General features: G+C 40.2%; 13 non-coding genes across 13 annotated transcripts; all 13 read right to left on the reverse strand.

Annotated features, from left to right (window-relative positions):
* Positions 1 to 1,956: 1,956 nt before the first annotated feature.
* On the reverse strand, positions 1,957 to 2,042 carry TRNAY-GUA (transfer RNA tyrosine (anticodon GUA)). Its single transcript is given in 2 exon segments — positions 1,957 to 1,992; positions 2,006 to 2,042. It is a non-coding gene; the product is annotated as a tRNA-Tyr (tRNA).
* An 87-nt stretch (positions 2,043 to 2,129) lies between these two features.
* On the reverse strand, positions 2,130 to 2,215 carry TRNAY-GUA (transfer RNA tyrosine (anticodon GUA)). The gene is given in 2 exon segments: positions 2,130 to 2,165; positions 2,179 to 2,215. It is a non-coding gene; the product is annotated as a tRNA-Tyr (tRNA).
* A 108-nt stretch (positions 2,216 to 2,323) lies between these two features.
* On the reverse strand, positions 2,324 to 2,396 carry TRNAA-AGC (transfer RNA alanine (anticodon AGC)). Its single transcript has one exon. It is a non-coding gene; the product is annotated as a tRNA-Ala (tRNA).
* A 2,779-nt stretch (positions 2,397 to 5,175) lies between these two features.
* TRNAY-GUA (transfer RNA tyrosine (anticodon GUA)) lies at positions 5,176 to 5,261 on the reverse strand. Its single transcript is given in 2 exon segments — positions 5,176 to 5,211; positions 5,225 to 5,261. It is a non-coding gene; the product is annotated as a tRNA-Tyr (tRNA).
* Positions 5,262 to 5,369: 108 nt separating this feature from the next.
* Positions 5,370 to 5,442, reverse strand: TRNAA-AGC (transfer RNA alanine (anticodon AGC)). Its single transcript has one exon. It is a non-coding gene; the product is annotated as a tRNA-Ala (tRNA).
* Positions 5,443 to 7,104: 1,662 nt separating this feature from the next.
* On the reverse strand, positions 7,105 to 7,190 carry TRNAY-GUA (transfer RNA tyrosine (anticodon GUA)). Its single transcript is given in 2 exon segments — positions 7,105 to 7,140; positions 7,154 to 7,190. It is a non-coding gene; the product is annotated as a tRNA-Tyr (tRNA).
* Positions 7,191 to 7,277: 87 nt separating this feature from the next.
* Positions 7,278 to 7,363, reverse strand: TRNAY-GUA (transfer RNA tyrosine (anticodon GUA)). Its single transcript is given in 2 exon segments — positions 7,278 to 7,313; positions 7,327 to 7,363. It is a non-coding gene; the product is annotated as a tRNA-Tyr (tRNA).
* A 108-nt stretch (positions 7,364 to 7,471) lies between these two features.
* On the reverse strand, positions 7,472 to 7,544 carry TRNAA-AGC (transfer RNA alanine (anticodon AGC)). Its single transcript has one exon. It is a non-coding gene; the product is annotated as a tRNA-Ala (tRNA).
* A 2,784-nt stretch (positions 7,545 to 10,328) lies between these two features.
* On the reverse strand, positions 10,329 to 10,414 carry TRNAY-GUA (transfer RNA tyrosine (anticodon GUA)). Its single transcript is given in 2 exon segments — positions 10,329 to 10,364; positions 10,378 to 10,414. It is a non-coding gene; the product is annotated as a tRNA-Tyr (tRNA).
* A 108-nt stretch (positions 10,415 to 10,522) lies between these two features.
* TRNAA-AGC (transfer RNA alanine (anticodon AGC)) lies at positions 10,523 to 10,595 on the reverse strand. The gene has a single exon. It is a non-coding gene; the product is annotated as a tRNA-Ala (tRNA).
* A 4,339-nt stretch (positions 10,596 to 14,934) lies between these two features.
* Positions 14,935 to 15,020, reverse strand: TRNAY-GUA (transfer RNA tyrosine (anticodon GUA)). The gene is given in 2 exon segments: positions 14,935 to 14,970; positions 14,984 to 15,020. It is a non-coding gene; the product is annotated as a tRNA-Tyr (tRNA).
* Positions 15,021 to 15,128: 108 nt separating this feature from the next.
* Positions 15,129 to 15,201, reverse strand: TRNAA-AGC (transfer RNA alanine (anticodon AGC)). Its single transcript has one exon. It is a non-coding gene; the product is annotated as a tRNA-Ala (tRNA).
* A 2,030-nt stretch (positions 15,202 to 17,231) lies between these two features.
* On the reverse strand, positions 17,232 to 17,317 carry TRNAY-GUA (transfer RNA tyrosine (anticodon GUA)). Its single transcript is given in 2 exon segments — positions 17,232 to 17,267; positions 17,281 to 17,317. It is a non-coding gene; the product is annotated as a tRNA-Tyr (tRNA).
* Between the last annotated feature and the right edge of the window lie 585 nt (positions 17,318 to 17,902).

The following is a 17,902-nucleotide window of genomic DNA, read 5'->3' on the forward strand; positions in this document are numbered from 1 at the left end:
CAGACTGGGGGAGTAAAAAAAACTTACCTAGTTTGTAGAAAAAAGTTGTAATGCAGCACAATCCCAAGCAAAAAGATTGACCTTTTATGGTTTGGTTTGAATATAGAAAATGCTGAGAGGTCGCGAATCTCCTTCTGGTCCTTTGGCACGAGTTGTACTGGGATTTAGGATTTTGACTAGTGTTTTTGATCCGAGACACGTTTGCTGTTGACAGAAAAGTTCAGTTGATATGCAATGATGAAGTTTATAAAACACAACTATTTAGCAGAGGTTGGTTTCGATCCATCGACCGCTGGGTTTCACAATGTGAATTATGGCCTACAAATACAGTCGAGCAATTTTCTAGTAAACCATTTCTCTGTATATAGAGAACCAGACTGGGGGAGTAAAAAAAACTTACCTAGTTTGTAGAAAAAAGTTGTAATGCAGCACAATCCCAAGCAAAAAGATTGATCTTTTATGGTTTGGTTTGAATATAGAAAATGCTGAGAGGTCGCGAATCTCCTTCTGGTCCTTTGGCACGAGTTGTACTGGGATTTAGGATTTTGACTAGTGTTTTTGATCCGAGACACGTTTGCTGTTGACAGAAAAGTTCAGTTGATATGCAATGATGAAGTTTATAAATCACAACTATTTAGCAGAGGTTGGTTTCGATCCATCGACCGCTGGGTTTCACAATGTGAATTATGGCCTACAAATACAGTCGGGCAATTTTCTAGCAAACCATTTCTGACCAAAGAGGAGTAGAGGGAAATAATGACTTCACGTGATCTAGACTGTATGCTTCTGTTAATACATCCTAGAATTGCATTTGCCTTTTTTGCTGCTGCATCACACTGTTGACTCATAGAACAGACTCCCCCAGTCTGGTTCTATGTATGTAGAGAACCAGACTGGGGGAGTAAAAAAAACTTACCTAGTTTGTAGAAAAAAGTTGTAATGCAGCACAATCCCAAGCAAAAAGATTGACCTTTTATGGTTTGGTTTGAATATAGAAAATGCTGAGAGGTCGCGAATCTCCTTCTGGTCCTTTGGCACGAGTTGTACTGGGATTTAGGATTTTGACTAGTGTTTTTGATCCGAGACACGTTTGCTGTTGACAGAAAAGTTCAGTTGATATGCAATGATGAAGTTTATAAAACACAACTATTTAGCAGAGGTTGGTTTCAATCCATTGACCGCTGGGTTTCACAATGTGAATTATGGTCTACAAATACAGTCGAGCAATTTTCTAGCAAACCATTTCTCTGTATATAGAGAACCAAACTGGGGAAGTGAAAAAAAACTTAGCTAGTTTGTAGAAAAAGATGCAATGCAGCACAATTTAGCAGAGGATGGTTTCGATCCATCGACCTCTGGGTTATGGGCCCAGCACGCTTCCGCTGCGCCACTCTGCTTGTGTTAACAGATGTACAGAGTAAAATTCTAATGACTGTTTGTGTTCATGTCGATGACATGTAAATTTTCAGCCATTACATATTTGTTGGCGACTAGAGTACTCCTGGGGTTCTGCAATTGTTTCTTTGTTTTTTTTTGCTTTCTTGTGTCATATTATTGTTGAAAATCATTAGAGGAAATGGTGTCTGACCATTGTTTAAGGTTCCGGTTAAAACTGGTGGGTGCGTCCGGCTGTTAGACGAAAGTTCGGCAGGCGTTTGTGTCTCTGTGGCGCAATCGGTTAGCGCGTTCGGCTGTTAACCGAAAGGTTGGTGGTTCGAGTCCACCCAGGGACGTTGGTTCCTTTTGCTTGGGTAGCATGCTACAGTTGAAGACGTTTTCACATTGGTGCTCAGCATCTCCATAAAGTAAAAGCACTGTTGCTGCCTAAGATTTGAATTCACAAGGCAAACTGGAGAAAAAACTTTCTGGTTGTGTTTCTGTCTACATGTCCAGAAAGAGCATAGCTGTCTGGTATTTGCCAGAAGGTTGAAAACATCTGATAGAATACACAAAACTTCCTTCGAGCCGGAATTGAACCAGCGACCTAAGGATTGCTAATTTAGATCTACAGTCCTCCGCTCTACCAGCTGAGCTATCGAAGGCTTGATTTAGCCATTGTTGAAAGTCTTCAAGGTTTGGATGTGTGTGCCACGAGAAGGTTGAAAACATCTGATAGAATACACAAAACTTCCTTCGAGCCGGAATTGAACCAGCGACCTAAGGATTGCTAATTTAGATCTACAGTCCTCCGCTCTACCAGCTGAGCTATCGAAGGCTTGATTTAGCCATTGTTGAAAGTCTTCAAGGTTTGGATGTGTGTGCCACGAGCAGGTGGCAAAAACAATTCACTCGGCCAACTGAAAAAGGCATCCAAAGATTGTATTGGAGAATGCGGGAATCGATCCCGCTACCTCTCGCATGCTAAGCGAGCGCTCTACCACTTGAGCTAATCCCCCATGCCCGACGAACGCCATTATCAGTTTCACGCCACACCATGTCACAGTTTACTTATAGTCAAATGTGCCATTGAGTGCTTTTTTTTTTTTTTTTTTTTTTTAAGTACAGATTCCTTTCTCCCATATTTGAAGAACATCTACGGAGTTCACAATGTGAATTATGGCCTACAAATACAGTCGGGCAATTTTCTAGCAAACCATTTCTATGTATGTAGAGAACCAGACTGGGGGAGTAAAAAAAACTTACCTAGTTTGTAGAAAAAAGTTGTAATGCAGCACAATCCCAAGCAAAAAGATTGACCTTTTATGGTTTGGTTTGAATATAGAAAATGCTGAGAGGTCGCGAATCTCCTTCTGGTCCTTTGGCACGAGTTGTACTGGGATTTAGGATTTTGACTAGTGTTTTTGATCCGAGACACGTTTGCTGTTGACAGAAAAGTTCAGTTGATATGCAATGATGAAGTTTATAAAACACAACTATTTAGCAGAGGTTGGTTTCGATCCATCGACCGCTGGGTTTCACAATGTGAATTATGGCCTACAAATACAGTCGAGCAATTTTTCTAGTAAACCATTTCTCTGTATATAGAGAACCAAACTGGGGGAATGAAAAAAAACTTACCTAGTTTGTAGAAAAAAGTTGTAATGCAGCACAATCCCAAGCGAAAAGATTGATCTTTTATGGTTTGGTTTGAATATAGAAAATTCTGAGAGGTCGCGAATCTCCTTCTGGTCCTTTGGCACGAGTTGTACTGGGATTTAGGATTTTGACTAGTGTTTTTGATCCGAGACACGTTTGCTGTTGACAGAAAAGTTCAGTTGATATGCAATGATGAAGTTTATAAAACACAACTATTTAGAAGAGGTTGGTTTCAATCCATTGACCGCTGGGTTTCACAATGTGAATTATGGCCTACAAATACAGTCGTGCAATTTTCTAGTAAACCATTTCTCTGGTTAGTAGAGTACTCCTGGGGTTCTGCAATTGTTTCTTTGTTTTTTTTTGCTTTCTTGTGTCATATTATTGTTGAAAATCATTAGAGGAAATGGTGTCTGACCATTGTTTAAGGTTCCGGTTAAAACTGGTGGGTGCGTCCGGCTGTTAGACGAAAGTTCGGCAGGCGTTTGTGTCTCTGTGGCTAAGTTTCACACCACACCATGTCACAGTTTACTTATAGTCAAATGTGCCATTGAGTGCTTTTTTTTTTTTTTTTTTTTTTAAGTACAGATTCCTTTCTCCCATATTTGAAGAACATCTACGGAGTTCACAATGTGAATTATGGCCTACAAATACAGTCGGGCAATTTTCTAGCAAACCATTTCTATGTATGTAGAGAACCAGACTGGGGGAGTAAAAAAAACTTACCTAGTTTGTAGAAAAAAGTTGTAATGCAGCACAATCCCAAGCAAAAAGATTGACCTTTTATGGTTTGGTTTGAATATAGAAAATGCTGAGAGGTCGCGAATCTCCTTCTGGTCCTTTGGCACGAGTTGTACTGGGATTTAGGATTTTGACTAGTGTTTTTGATCCGAGACACGTTTGCTGTTGACAGAAAAGTTCAGTTGATATGCAATGATGAAGTTTATAAAACACAACTATTTAGCAGAGGTTGGTTTCGATCCATCGACCGCTGGGTTTCACAATGTGAATTATGGCCTACAAATACAGTCGAGCAATTTTCTAGTAAACCATTTCTCTGTATATAGAGAACCAAACTGGGGGAATGAAAAAAAACTTACCTAGTTTGTAGAAAAAAGTTGTAATGCAGCACAATCCCAAGCGAAAAGATTGATCTTTTATGGTTTGGTTTGAATATAGAAAATGCTGAGAGGTCGCGAATCTCCTTCTGGTCCTTTGGCACGAGTTGTACTGGGATTTAGGATTTTGACTAGTGTTTTTGATCCGAGACACGTTTGCTGTTGACAGAAAAGTTCAGTTGATATGCAATGATGAAGTTTATAAAACACAACTATTTAGCAGAGGTTGGTTTCAATCCATTGACCGCTGGGTTTCACAATGTGAATTATGGTCTACAAATACAGTCGAGCAATTTTCTAGCAAACCATTTCTCTGTATATAGAGAACCAAAATGGGGAAGTGAAAAAAACTTAGCTAGTTTGTAGAAAAAGATGCAATGCAGCACAATTTAGCAGAGGATGGCTTCGATCCATCGACCTCTGGGTTATGGGCCCAGCACGCTTCCGCTGCGCCACTCTGCTTGTGTTAACAGATGTACAGAGTAAAATTCTAATGACTGTTTGTGTTCAGGTCGATGACATGTAAATTTTCAGCCATTACATATTTGTTGGCGACTAGAGTACTCCTGGGGTTCTGCAATTGTTTCTTTGTTTTTTTTTGCTTTCTTGTGTCATATTATTGTTGAAAATCATTAGAGGAAATGGTGTCTGACCATTGTTTAAGGTTCCGGTTAAAACTGGTGGGTGCGTCCGGCTGTTAGACGAAAGTTCGGCAGGCGTTTGTGTCTCTGTGGCGCAATCGGTTAGCGCGTTCGGCTGTTAACCGAAAGGTTGGTGGTTCGAGTCCACCCAGGGACGTTGGTTCCTTTTGCTTGGGTAGCATGCTACAGTTGAAGACGTTTTCACATTGGTGCTCAGCATCTCCATAAAGTAAAAGCACTGTTGCTGCCTAAGTTTTGAATTCACAAGGCAAACTGGAGAAAAAACTTTCCGGTTGTGTTTCTGTCTACATGTCCAGAAAGAGCATAGCTGTCTGGTATTTGCCAGAAGGTTGAAAACATGTGATAGAATACACAAAACTTCCTTCGAGCCGGAATTGAACCAGCGACCTAAGGATTGCTAATTTAGATCTACAGTCCTCCGCTCTACCAGCTGAGCTATCGAAGGCTTGATTTAGCCATTGTTGAAAGTCTTCAAGGTTTGGACGTGTGTGCCACGAGCAGGTGGCATAAACAATTCACTCGGCCAACTGAAAAAGGAATCCAAAGATTGTATTGGAGAATGCGGGCATCGATCCCGCTACCTCTCGCATGCTAAGCGAGCGCTCTACCACTTGAGCTAATCCCCCATGCCCGACGAACGCCATTATCAGTTTCACGCCACACCATGTCACAGTTTACTTATAGTCAAATGTGCCATTGAGTGCTTTTTTTTTTTTTTTTTTTTTTTTTAAGTACAGATTCCTTTCTCCCATATTTGAAGAACATCTACGGAGTTCACAATGTGAATTATGGCCTACAAATAAAGTCGAGCAATTTTCTAGCAAACCATTTCTACGTATGTAGAGAACCAGACTGGGGGAGTAAAAAAAACTTACCTAGTTTGTAGAAAAAAGTTGTAATGCAGCACAATCCCAAGCAAAAAGATTGACCTTTTATGGTTTGGTTTGATTATAGAAAATGCTGAGAGGTCGCGAATCTCCTTCTGGTCCTTTGGCACGAGTTGTACTGGGATTTAGGATTTTGACTAGTGTTTTTGATCCGAGACACGTTTGCTGTTGACAGAAAAGTTCAGTTGATATGCAATGATGAAGTTTATAAATCACAACTATTTAGCAGAGGTTGGTTTCGATCCATCGACCGCTGGGTTTCACAATGTGAATTATGGCCTACAAATACAGTCGGGCAATTTTCTAGCAAACCATTTCTATGTATGTAGAGAACCAGACTGGGGGAGTAAAAAAAACTTACCTAGTTTGTAGAAAAAAGTTGTAATGCAGCACAATCCCAAGCAAAAAGATTGACCTTTTATGGTTTGGTTTGAATATAGAAAATGCTGAGAGGTCGCGAATCTCCTTCTGGTCCTTTGGCACGAGTTGTACTGGGATTTAGGATTTTGACTAGTGTTTTTGATCCGAGACACGTTTGCTGTTGACAGAAAAGTTCAGTTGATATGCAATGATGAAGTTTATAAAACACAACTATTTAGCAGAGGTTGGTTTCAATCCATTGACCGCTGGGTTTCACAATGTGAATTATGGTCTACAAATACAGTCGAGCAATTTTCTAGCAAACCATTTCTCTGTATATAGAGAACCAAACTGGGGAAGTGAAAAAAAACTTAGCTAGTTTGTAGAAAAAGATGCAATGCAGCACAATTTAGCAGAGGATGGTTTCGATCCATCGACCTCTGGGTTATGGGCCCAGCACGCTTCCGCTGCGCCACTCTGCTTGTGTTAACAGATGTACAGAGTAAAATTCTAATGACTGTTTGTGTTCATGTCGATGACATGTAAATTTTCAGCCATTACATATTTGTTGGCGACTAGAGTACTCCTGGGGTTCTGCAATTGTTTCTTTGTTTTTTTTTGCTTTCTTGTGTCATATTATTGTTGAAAATCATTAGAGGAAATGGTGTCTGACCATTGTTTAAGGTTCCGGTTAAAACTGGTGGGTGCGTCCGGCTGTTAGACGAAAGTTCGGCAGGCGTTTGTGTCTCTGTGGCGCAATCGGTTAGCGCGTTCGGCTGTTAACCGAAAGGTTGGTGGTTCGAGTCCACCCAGGGACGTTGGTTCCTTTTGCTTGGGTAGCATGCTACAGTTGAAGACGTTTTCACATTGGTGCTCAGCATCTCCATAAAGTAAAAGCACTGTTGCTGCCTAAGATTTGAATTCACAAGGCAAACTGGAGAAAAAACTTTCTGGTTGTGTTTCTGTCTACATGTCCAGAAAGAGCATAGCTGTCTGGTATTTGCCAGAAGGTTGAAAACATCTGATAGAATACACAAAACTTCCTTCGAGCCGGAATTGAACCAGCGACCTAAGGATTGCTAATTTAGATCTACAGTCCTCCGCTCTACCAGCTGAGCTATCGAAGGCTTGATTTAGCCATTGTTGAAAGTCTTCAAGGTTTGGATGTGTGTGCCACGAGAAGGTTGAAAACATCTGATAGAATACACAAAACTTCCTTCGAGCCGGAATTGAACCAGCGACCTAAGGATTGCTAATTTAGATCTACAGTCCTCCGCTCTACCAGCTGAGCTATCGAAGGCTTGATTTAGCCATTGTTGAAAGTCTTCAAGGTTTGGATGTGTGTGCCACGAGCAGGTGGCAAAAACAATTCACTCGGCCAACTGAAAAAGGCATCCAAAGATTGTATTGGAGAATGCGGGAATCGATCCCGCTACCTCTCGCATGCTAAGCGAGCGCTCTACCACTTGAGCTAATCCCCCATGCCCGACGAACGCCATTATCAGTTTCACGCCACACCATGTCACAGTTTACTTATAGTCAAATGTGCCATTGAGTGCTTTTTTTTTTTTTTTTTTTTTTTAAGTACAGATTCCTTTCTCCCATATTTGAAGAACATCTACGGAGTTCACAATGTGAATTATGGCCTACAAATACAGTCGGGCAATTTTCTAGCAAACCATTTCTATGTATGTAGAGAACCAGACTGGGGGAGTAAAAAAAACTTACCTAGTTTGTAGAAAAAAGTTGTAATGCAGCACAATCCCAAGCAAAAAGATTGACCTTTTATGGTTTGGTTTGAATATAGAAAATGCTGAGAGGTCGCGAATCTCCTTCTGGTCCTTTGGCACGAGTTGTACTGGGATTTAGGATTTTGACTAGTGTTTTTGATCCGAGACACGTTTGCTGTTGACAGAAAAGTTCAGTTGATATGCAATGATGAAGTTTATAAAACACAACTATTTAGCAGAGGTTGGTTTCGATCCATCGACCGCTGGGTTTCACAATGTGAATTATGGCCTACAAATACAGTCGAGCAATTTTTCTAGTAAACCATTTCTCTGTATATAGAGAACCAAACTGGGGGAATGAAAAAAAACTTACCTAGTTTGTAGAAAAAAGTTGTAATGCAGCACAATCCCAAGCGAAAAGATTGATTTGATCTTTTATGGTTTGGTTTGAATATAGAAAATTCTGAGAGGTCGCGAATCTCCTTCTGGTCCTTTGGCACGAGTTGTACTGGGATTTAGGATTTTGACTAGTGTTTTTGATCCGAGACACGTTTGCTGTTGACAGAAAAGTTCAGTTGATATGCAATGATGAAGTTTATAAAACACAACTATTTAGAAGAGGTTGGTTTCAATCCATTGACCGCTGGGTTTCACAATGTGAATTATGGCCTACAAATACAGTCGTGCAATTTTCTAGTAAACCATTTCTCTGGTTAGTAGAGTACTCCTGGGGTTCTGCAATTGTTTCTTTGTTTTTTTTTGCTTTCTTGTGTCATATTATTGTTGAAAATCATTAGAGGAAATGGTGTCTGACCATTGTTTAAGGTTCCGGTTAAAACTGGTGGGTGCGTCCGGCTGTTAGACGAAAGTTCGGCAGGCGTTTGTGTCTCTGTGGCTAAGTTTCACACCACACCATGTCACAGTTTACTTATAGTCAAATGTGCCATTGAGTGCTTTTTTTTTTTTTTTTTTTTTTAAGTACAGATTCCTTTCTCCCATATTTGAAGAACATCTACGGAGTTCACAATGTGAATTATGGCCTACAAATACAGTCGGGCAATTTTCTAGCAAACCATTTCTATGTATGTAGAGAACCAGACTGGGGGAGTAAAAAAAACTTACCTAGTTTGTAGAAAAAAGTTGTAATGCAGCACAATCCCAAGCAAAAAGATTGACCTTTTATGGTTTGGTTTGAATATAGAAAATGCTGAGAGGTCGCGAATCTCCTTCTGGTCCTTTGGCACGAGTTGTACTGGGATTTAGGATTTTGACTAGTGTTTTTGATCCGAGACACGTTTGCTGTTGACAGAAAAGTTCAGTTGATATGCAATGATGAAGTTTATAAAACACAACTATTTAGCAGAGGTTGGTTTCGATCCATCGACCGCTGGGTTTCACAATGTGAATTATGGCCTACAAATACAGTCGAGCAATTTTCTAGTAAACCATTTCTCTGTATATAGAGAACCAAACTGGGGGAATGAAAAAAAACTTACCTAGTTTGTAGAAAAAAGTTGTAATGCAGCACAATCCCAAGCGAAAAGATTGATCTTTTATGGTTTGGTTTGAATATAGAAAATGCTGAGAGGTCGCGAATCTCCTTCTGGTCCTTTGGCACGAGTTGTACTGGGATTTAGGATTTTGACTAGTGTTTTTGATCCGAGACACGTTTGCTGTTGACAGAAAAGTTCAGTTGATATGCAATGATGAAGTTTATAAAACACAACTATTTAGCAGAGGTTGGTTTCAATCCATTGACCGCTGGGTTTCACAATGTGAATTATGGTCTACAAATACAGTCGAGCAATTTTCTAGCAAACCATTTCTCTGTATATAGAGAACCAAAATGGGGAAGTGAAAAAAACTTAGCTAGTTTGTAGAAAAAGATGCAATGCAGCACAATTTAGCAGAGGATGGCTTCGATCCATCGACCTCTGGGTTATGGGCCCAGCACGCTTCCGCTGCGCCACTCTGCTTGTGTTAACAGATGTACAGAGTAAAATTCTAATGACTGTTTGTGTTCAGGTCGATGACATGTAAATTTTCAGCCATTACATATTTGTTGGCGACTAGAGTACTCCTGGGGTTCTGCAATTGTTTCTTTGTTTTTTTTTGCTTTCTTGTGTCATATTATTGTTGAAAATCATTAGAGGAAATGGTGTCTGACCATTGTTTAAGGTTCCGGTTAAAACTGGTGGGTGCGTCCGGCTGTTAGACGAAAGTTCGGCAGGCGTTTGTGTCTCTGTGGCGCAATCGGTTAGCGCGTTCGGCTGTTAACCGAAAGGTTGGTGGTTCGAGTCCACCCAGGGACGTTGGTTCCTTTTGCTTGGGTAGCATGCTACAGTTGAAGACGTTTTCACATTGGTGCTCAGCATCTCCATAAAGTAAAAGCACTGTTGCTGCCTAAGTTTTGAATTCACAAGGCAAACTGGAGAAAAAACTTTCCGGTTGTGTTTCTGTCTACATGTCCAGAAAGAGCATAGCTGTCTGGTATTTGCCAGAAGGTTGAAAACATCTGATAGAATACACAAAACTTCCTTCGAGCCGGAATTGAACCAGCGACCTAAGGATTGCTAATTTAGATCTACAGTCCTCCGCTCTACCAGCTGAGCTATCGAAGGCTTGATTTAGCCATTGTTGAAAGTCTTCAAGGTTTGGACGTGTGTGCCACGAGCAGGTGGCATAAACAATTCACTCGGCCAACTGAAAAAGGAATCCAAAGATTGTATTGGAGAATGCGGGCATCGATCCCGCTACCTCTCGCATGCTAAGCGAGCGCTCTACCACTTGAGCTAATCCCCCATGCCCGACGAACGCCATTATCAGTTTCACGCCACACCATGTCACAGTTTACTTATAGTCAAATGTGCCATTGAGTGCTTTTTTTTTTTTTTTAAGTACAGATTCCTTTCTCCCATATTTGAAGAACATCTACGGAGTTCACAATGTGAATTATGGCCTACAAATACAGTCGGGCAATTTTCTAGCAAACCATTTCTATGTATGTAGAGAACCAGACTGGGGGAGTAAAAAAAACTTACCTAGTTTGTAGAAAAAAGTTGTAATGCAGCACAATCCCAAGCAAAAAGATTGACCTTTTATGGTTTGGTTTGAATATAGAAAATGCTGAGAGGTCGCGAATCTCCTTCTGGTCCTTTGGCACGAGTTGTACTGGGATTTAGGATTTTGACTAGTGTTTTTGATCCGAGACACGTTTGCTGTTGACAGAAAAGTTCAGTTGATATGCAATGATGAAGTTTATAAAACACAACTATTTAGCAGAGGTTGGTTTCGATCCATCGACCGCTGGGTTTCACAATGTGAATTATGGCCTACAAATACAGTCGAGCAATTTTTCTAGTAAACCATTTCTCTGTATATAGAGAACCAAACTGGGGGAATGAAAAAAAACTTACCTAGTTTGTAGAAAAAAGTTGTAATGCAGCACAATCCCAAGCGAAAAGATTGATCTTTTATGGTTTGGTTTGAATATAGAAAATTCTGAGAGGTCGCGAATCTCCTTCTGGTCCTTTGGCACGAGTTGTACTGGGATTTAGGATTTTGACTAGTGTTTTTGATCCGAGACACGTTTGCTGTTGACAGAAAAGTTCAGTTGATATGCAATGATGAAGTTTATAAAACACAACTATTTAGAAGAGGTTGGTTTCAATCCATTGACCGCTGGGTTTCACAATGTGAATTATGGCCTACAAATACAGTCGTGCAATTTTCTAGTAAACCATTTCTCTGGTTAGTAGAGTACTCCTGGGGTTCTGCAATTGTTTCTTTGTTTTTTTTTGCTTTCTTGTGTCATATTATTGTTGAAAATCATTAGAGGAAATGGTGTCTGACCATTGTTTAAGGTTCCGGTTAAAACTGGTGGGTGCGTCCGGCTGTTAGACGAAAGTTCGGCAGGCGTTTGTGTCTCTGTGGCTAAGTTTCACACCACACCATGTCACAGTTTACTTATAGTCAAATGTGCCATTGAGTGCTTTTTTTTTTTTTTTTTTTTTTAAGTACAGATTCCTTTCTCCCATATTTGAAGAACATCTACGGAGTTCACAATGTGAATTATGGCCTACAAATACAGTCGGGCAATTTTCTAGCAAACCATTTCTATGTATGTAGAGAACCAGACTGGGGGAGTAAAAAAAACTTACCTAGTTTGTAGAAAAAAGTTGTAATGCAGCACAATCCCAAGCAAAAAGATTGACCTTTTATGGTTTGGTTTGAATATAGAAAATGCTGAGAGGTCGCGAATCTCCTTCTGGTCCTTTGGCACGAGTTGTACTGGGATTTAGGATTTTGACTAGTGTTTTTGATCCGAGACACGTTTGCTGTTGACAGAAAAGTTCAGTTGATATGCAATGATGAAGTTTATAAAACACAACTATTTAGCAGAGGTTGGTTTCGATCCATCGACCGCTGGGTTTCACAATGTGAATTATGGCCTACAAATACAGTCGAGCAATTTTCTAGTAAACCATTTCTCTGTATATAGAGAACCAAACTGGGGGAATGAAAAAAAACTTACCTAGTTTGTAGAAAAAAGTTGTAATGCAGCACAATCCCAAGCGAAAAGATTGATCTTTTATGGTTTGGTTTGAATATAGAAAATGCTGAGAGGTCGCGAATCTCCTTCTGGTCCTTTGGCACGAGTTGTACTGGGATTTAGGATTTTGACTAGTGTTTTTGATCCGAGACACGTTTGCTGTTGACAGAAAAGTTCAGTTGATATGCAATGATGAAGTTTATTGGAGGTTGGTTTCAATCCATTGACCGCTGGGTTTCACAATGTGAATTATGGTCTACAAATACAGTCGAGCAATTTTCTAGCAAACCATTTCTCTGTATATAGAGAACCAAAATGGGGAAGTGGAAAAAAACTTAGCTAGTTTGTAGAAAAAGATGCAATGCAGCAAAATTTAGCAGAGGATGGTTTCGATCCATCGACCTCTGGGTTATGGGCCCAGCACGCTTCCGCTGCGCCACTCTGCTTGTGTTAACAGATGTACAGAGTAAAATTCTAATGACTGTTTGTGTTCAGGTCGATGACATGTAAATTTTCAGCCATTACATATTTGTTGGCGACTAGAGTACTCCTGGGGTTCTGCAAATGTTTCTTTGTTTTTTTTTGCTTTTCAGTTTACTTATAGTCAAATGTGCCATTGAGTGCTTTTTTTTTTTTTTTTTTTTTTTTTTTTTTTTTAAGTACAGATTCCTTTCTCCCATATTTGAAGAACATCTACGTAGTTCACAATGTGAATTATGGCCTACAAATACAGTCGGGCAATTTTCTAGCAAACCATTTCTATGTATGTAGAGAACCAGACTGGGGGAGTAAAAAAAACTTACCTAGTTTGTAGAAAAAAGTTGTAATGCAGCACAAACCCAAGCAAAAAGATTGACCTTTTATGGTTTGGTTTGAATATAGAAAATGCTGAGAGGTCGCGAATCTCCTTCTGGTCCTTTGGCACGAGTTGTACTGGGATTTAGGATTTTGACTAGTGTTTTTGATCCGAGACACGTTTGCTGTTGACAGAAAAGTTCAGTTGATATGCAATGATGAAGTTTATAAATCACAACTATTTAGCAGAGGTTGGTTTCGATCCATCGACCGCTGGGTTTCACAATGTGAATTATGGCCTACAAATACAGTCGGGCAATTTTCTAGCAAACCATTTCTATGTATGTAGAGAACCAGACTGGGGGAGTAAAAAAAACTTACCTAGTTTGTAGAAAAAAGTTGTAATGCAGCACAATCCCAAGCAAAAAGATTGACCTTTTATGGTTTGGTTTGAATATAGAAAATGCTGAGAGGTCGCGAATCTCCTTCTGGTCCTTTGGCACGAGTTGTACTGGGATTTAGGATTTTGACTAGTGTTTTTGATCCGAGACACGTTTGCTGTTGACAGAAAAGTTCAGTTGATATGCAATGATGAAGTTTATAAATCACAACTATTTAGCAGAGGTTGGTTTCGATCCATCGACCGCTGGGTTTCACAATGTGAATTATGGCCTACAAATACAGTCGGGCAATTTTCTAGCAAACCATTTCTATGTATGTAGAGAACCAGACTGGGGGAGTAAAAAAAACTTACCTAGTTTGTAGAAAAAAGTTGTAATGCAGCACAATCCCAAGCAAAAAGATTGACCTTTTATGGTTTGGTTTGAATATAGAAAATGCTGAGAGGTCGCGAATCTCCTTCTGGTCCTTTGGCACGAGTTGTACTGGGATTTAGGATTTTGACTAGTGTTTTTGATCCGAGACACGTTTGCTGTTGACAGAAAAGTTCAGTTGATATGCAATGATGAAGTTTATAAAACACAACTATTTAGCAGAGGTTGGTTTCAATCCATTGACCGCTGGGTTTCACAATGTGAATTATGGTCTACAAATACAGTCGAGCAATTTTCTAGCAAACCATTTCTCTGTATATAGAGAACCAAAATGGGGAAGTGAAAAAAAACTTAGCTAGTTTGTAGAAAAAGATGCAATGCAGCACAATTTAGCAGAGGATGGTTTCGATCCATCGACCTCTGGGTTATGGGCCCAGCACGCTTCCGCTGCGCCACTCTGCTTGTGTTAACAGATGTACAGAGTAAAATTCTAATGACTGTTTGTGTTCAGGTCGATGACATGTAAATTTTCAGCCATTACATATTTGTTGGCGACTAGAGTACTCCTGGGGTTCTGCAATTGTTTCTTTGTTTTTTTTTGCTTTCTTGTGTCATATTATTGTTGAAAATCATTAGAGGAAATGGTGTCTGACCATTGTTTAAGGTTCCGGTTAAAACTGGTGGGTGCGTCCGGCTGTTAGACGAAAGTTCGGCAGGCGTTTGTGTCTCTGTGGCGCAATCGGTTAGCGCGTTCGGCTGTTAACCGAAAGGTTGGTGGTTCGAGTCCACCCAGGGACGTTGGTTCCTTTTGCTTGGGTAGCATGCTACAGTTGAAGACGTTTTCACATTGGTGCTCAGCATCTCCATAAAGTAAAAGCACTGTTGCTGCCTAAGTTTTGAATTCACAAGGCAAACTGGAGAAAAAACTTTCCGGTTGTGTTTCTGTCTACATGTCCAGAAAGAGCATAGCTGTCTGGTATTTGCCAGAAGGTTGAAAACATCTGATAGAATACACAAAACTTCCTTCGAGCCGGAATTGAACCAGCGACCTAAGGATTGCTAATTTAGATCTACAGTCCTCCGCTCTACCAGCTGAGCTATCGAAGGCTTGATTTAGCCATTGTTGAAAGTCTTCAAGGTTTGGACGTGTGTGCCACGAGCAGGTGGCAAAAACAATTCACTCGGCCAACTGAAAAAGGAATCCAAAGATTGTATTGGAGAATGCGGGCATCGATCCCGCTACCTCTCGCATGCTAAGCGAGCGCTCTACCACTTGAGCTAATCCCCCATGCCCGACGAACGCCATTATCAGTTTCACACCACACCATGTCACAGTTTACTTATAGTCAAATGTGCCATTGAGTGCTTTTTTTTTTTTTTTTTTTAAATACAGATTCCTTTCTCCCATATTTGAAGAACATCTACGGAGTTCACAATGTGAATTATGGCCTACAAATAAAGTCGAGCAATTTTCTAGCAAACCATTTCTACGTATGTAGAGAACCAGACTGGGGGAGTAAAAAAAACTTACCTAGTTTGTAGAAAAAAGTTGTAATGCAGCACAATCCCAAGCAAAAAGATTGACCTTTTATGGTTTGGTTTGAATATAGAAAATGCTGAGAGGTCGCGAATCTCCTTCTGGTCCTTTGGCACGAGTTGTACTGGGATTTAGGATTTTGACTAGTGTTTTTGATCCGAGACACGTTTGCTGTTGACAGAAAAGTTCAGTTGATATGCAATGATGAAGTTTATAAATCACAACTATTTAGCAGAGGTTGGTTTCGATCCATCGACCGCTGGGTTTCACAATGTGAATTATGGCCTACAAATACAGTCGGGCAATTTTCTAGCAAACAATTTCTATGTATGTAGAGAACCAGACTGGGGAGTGAAAAAAACTTACCTAGTTTGTAGAAAAAAGTTGTAATGCAGCACAATCCCAAGCAAAAAGATTGACCTTTTATGGTTTGGTTTGAATATAGAAAATGCTGAGAGGTCGCGAATCTCCTTCTGGTCCTTTGGCACGAGTTGTACTGGGATTTAGGATTTTGACTAGTGTTTTTGATCCGAGACACGTTTGCTGTTGACAGAAAAGTTCAGTTGATATGCAATGATGAAGTTTATAAAACACAACTATTTAGCAGAGGTTGGTTTCGATCCATCGACCGCTGGGTTTTACAATGTGAATTATGGCCTACAAATACAGTCGAGCAATTTTCTAGTAAACCATTTCTCTGTATATAGAGAACCAAACTGGGGGAATGAAAAAAAACTTACCTAGTTTGTAGAAAAAAGTTGTAATGCAGCACAATCCCAAGCGAAAAGATTGATCTTTTATGGTTTGGTTTGAATATAGAAAATGCTGAGAGGTCGCGAATCTCCTTCTGGTCCTTTGGCACGAGTTGTACTGGGATTTAGGATTTTGACTAGTGTTTTTGATCCGAGACACGTTTGCTGTTGACAGAAAAGTTCAGTTGATATGCAATGATGAAGTTTATAAAACACAACTATTTAGAAGAGGTTGGTTTCAATCCATTGACCGCTGGGTTTCACAATGTGAATTATGGCCTACAAATACAGTCGTGCAATTTTCTAGTAAACCATTTCTCTGTATATAGAGAACCAAACTGGGGGAATGAAAAAAAACTTACCTAGTTTGTAGAAAAAAGTTGTAATGCAGCACAATTTAGCAGAGGATGGTTTCGATCCATCGACCTCTGGGTTATGGGCCCAGCACGCTTCCGCTGCGCCACTCTGCTTGTGTTAACAGATGTACAGAGTAAAATTCTAATGACTGTTTGTGTTCAGGTCGATGACATGTAAATTTTCAGCCATTACATATTTGTTGGCGACTAGAGTACTCCTGGGGTTCTGCAATTGTTTCTTTGTTTTTTTTTGCTTTCTTGTGTCATATTATTGTTGAAAATCATTAGAGGAAATGGTGTCTGACCATTGTTTAAGGTTCCGGTTAAAACTGGTGGGTGCGTCCGGCTGTTAGACGAAAGTTCAGCAGGCGTTTGTGTCTCTGTGGCGCAATCGGTTAGCGCGTTCGGCTGTTAACCGAAAGGTTGGTGGTTCGAGTCCACCCAGGGACGTTGGTTCCTTTTGCTTGGGTAGCATGCTACAGTTGAAGACGTTTTCACATTGGTGCTCAGCATCTCCATAAAGTAAAAGCACTGTTGCTGCCTAAGTTTTGAATTCACAAGGCAAACTGGAGAAAAAACTTTCCGGTTGTGTTTCTGTCTACATGTCCAGAAAGAGCATAGCTGTCTGGTATTTGCCAGAAGGTTGAAAACATCTGATAGAATACACAAAACTTCCTTCGAGCCGGAATTGAACCAGCGACCTAAGGATTGCTAATTTAGATCTACAGTCCTCCGCTCTACCAGCTGAGCTATCGAAGGCTTGATTTAGCCATTGTTGAAAGTCTTCAAGGTTTGGACGTGTGTGCCACGAGCAGGTGGCAAAAACAATTCACTCGGCCAACTGAAAAAGGAATCCAAAGATTGTATTGGAGAATGTGGGCATCGATCCCGCTACCTCTCGCATGCTAAGCGAGCGCTCTACCACTTGAGCTAATCCCCCATGCCCGACGAACGCCATTATCAGTTTCACACCACACCATGTCACAGTTTACTTATAGTCAAATGTGCCATTGAGTGCTTTTTTTTTTTTTTTTTTTAAGTACAGATTCCTTTCTCCCATATTTGAAGAACATCTACGTAGTTCACAATGTGAATTATGGCCTACAAATACAGTCGGGCAATTTTCTAGCAAACCATTTCTATGTATGTAGAGAACCAGACTGGGGGAGTAAAAAAAACTTACCTAGTTTGTAGAAAAAAGTTGTAATGCAGCACAATCCCAAGCAAAAAGATTGACCTTTTATGGTTTGGTTTGAATATAGAAAATGCTGAGAGGTCGCGAATCTCCTTCTGGTCCTTTGGCACGAGTTGTACTGGGATTTAGGATTTTGACTAGTGTTTTTG

This window comes from Dendrobates tinctorius, unplaced genomic scaffold (genome assembly GCF_039654945.1).
Source record: "Dendrobates tinctorius isolate UK_male_01 unplaced genomic scaffold, ASM3965494v1 ptg000251l, whole genome shotgun sequence".
NCBI classification, from domain to species: Eukaryota; Metazoa; Chordata; class Amphibia; order Anura; family Dendrobatidae; genus Dendrobates; species Dendrobates tinctorius.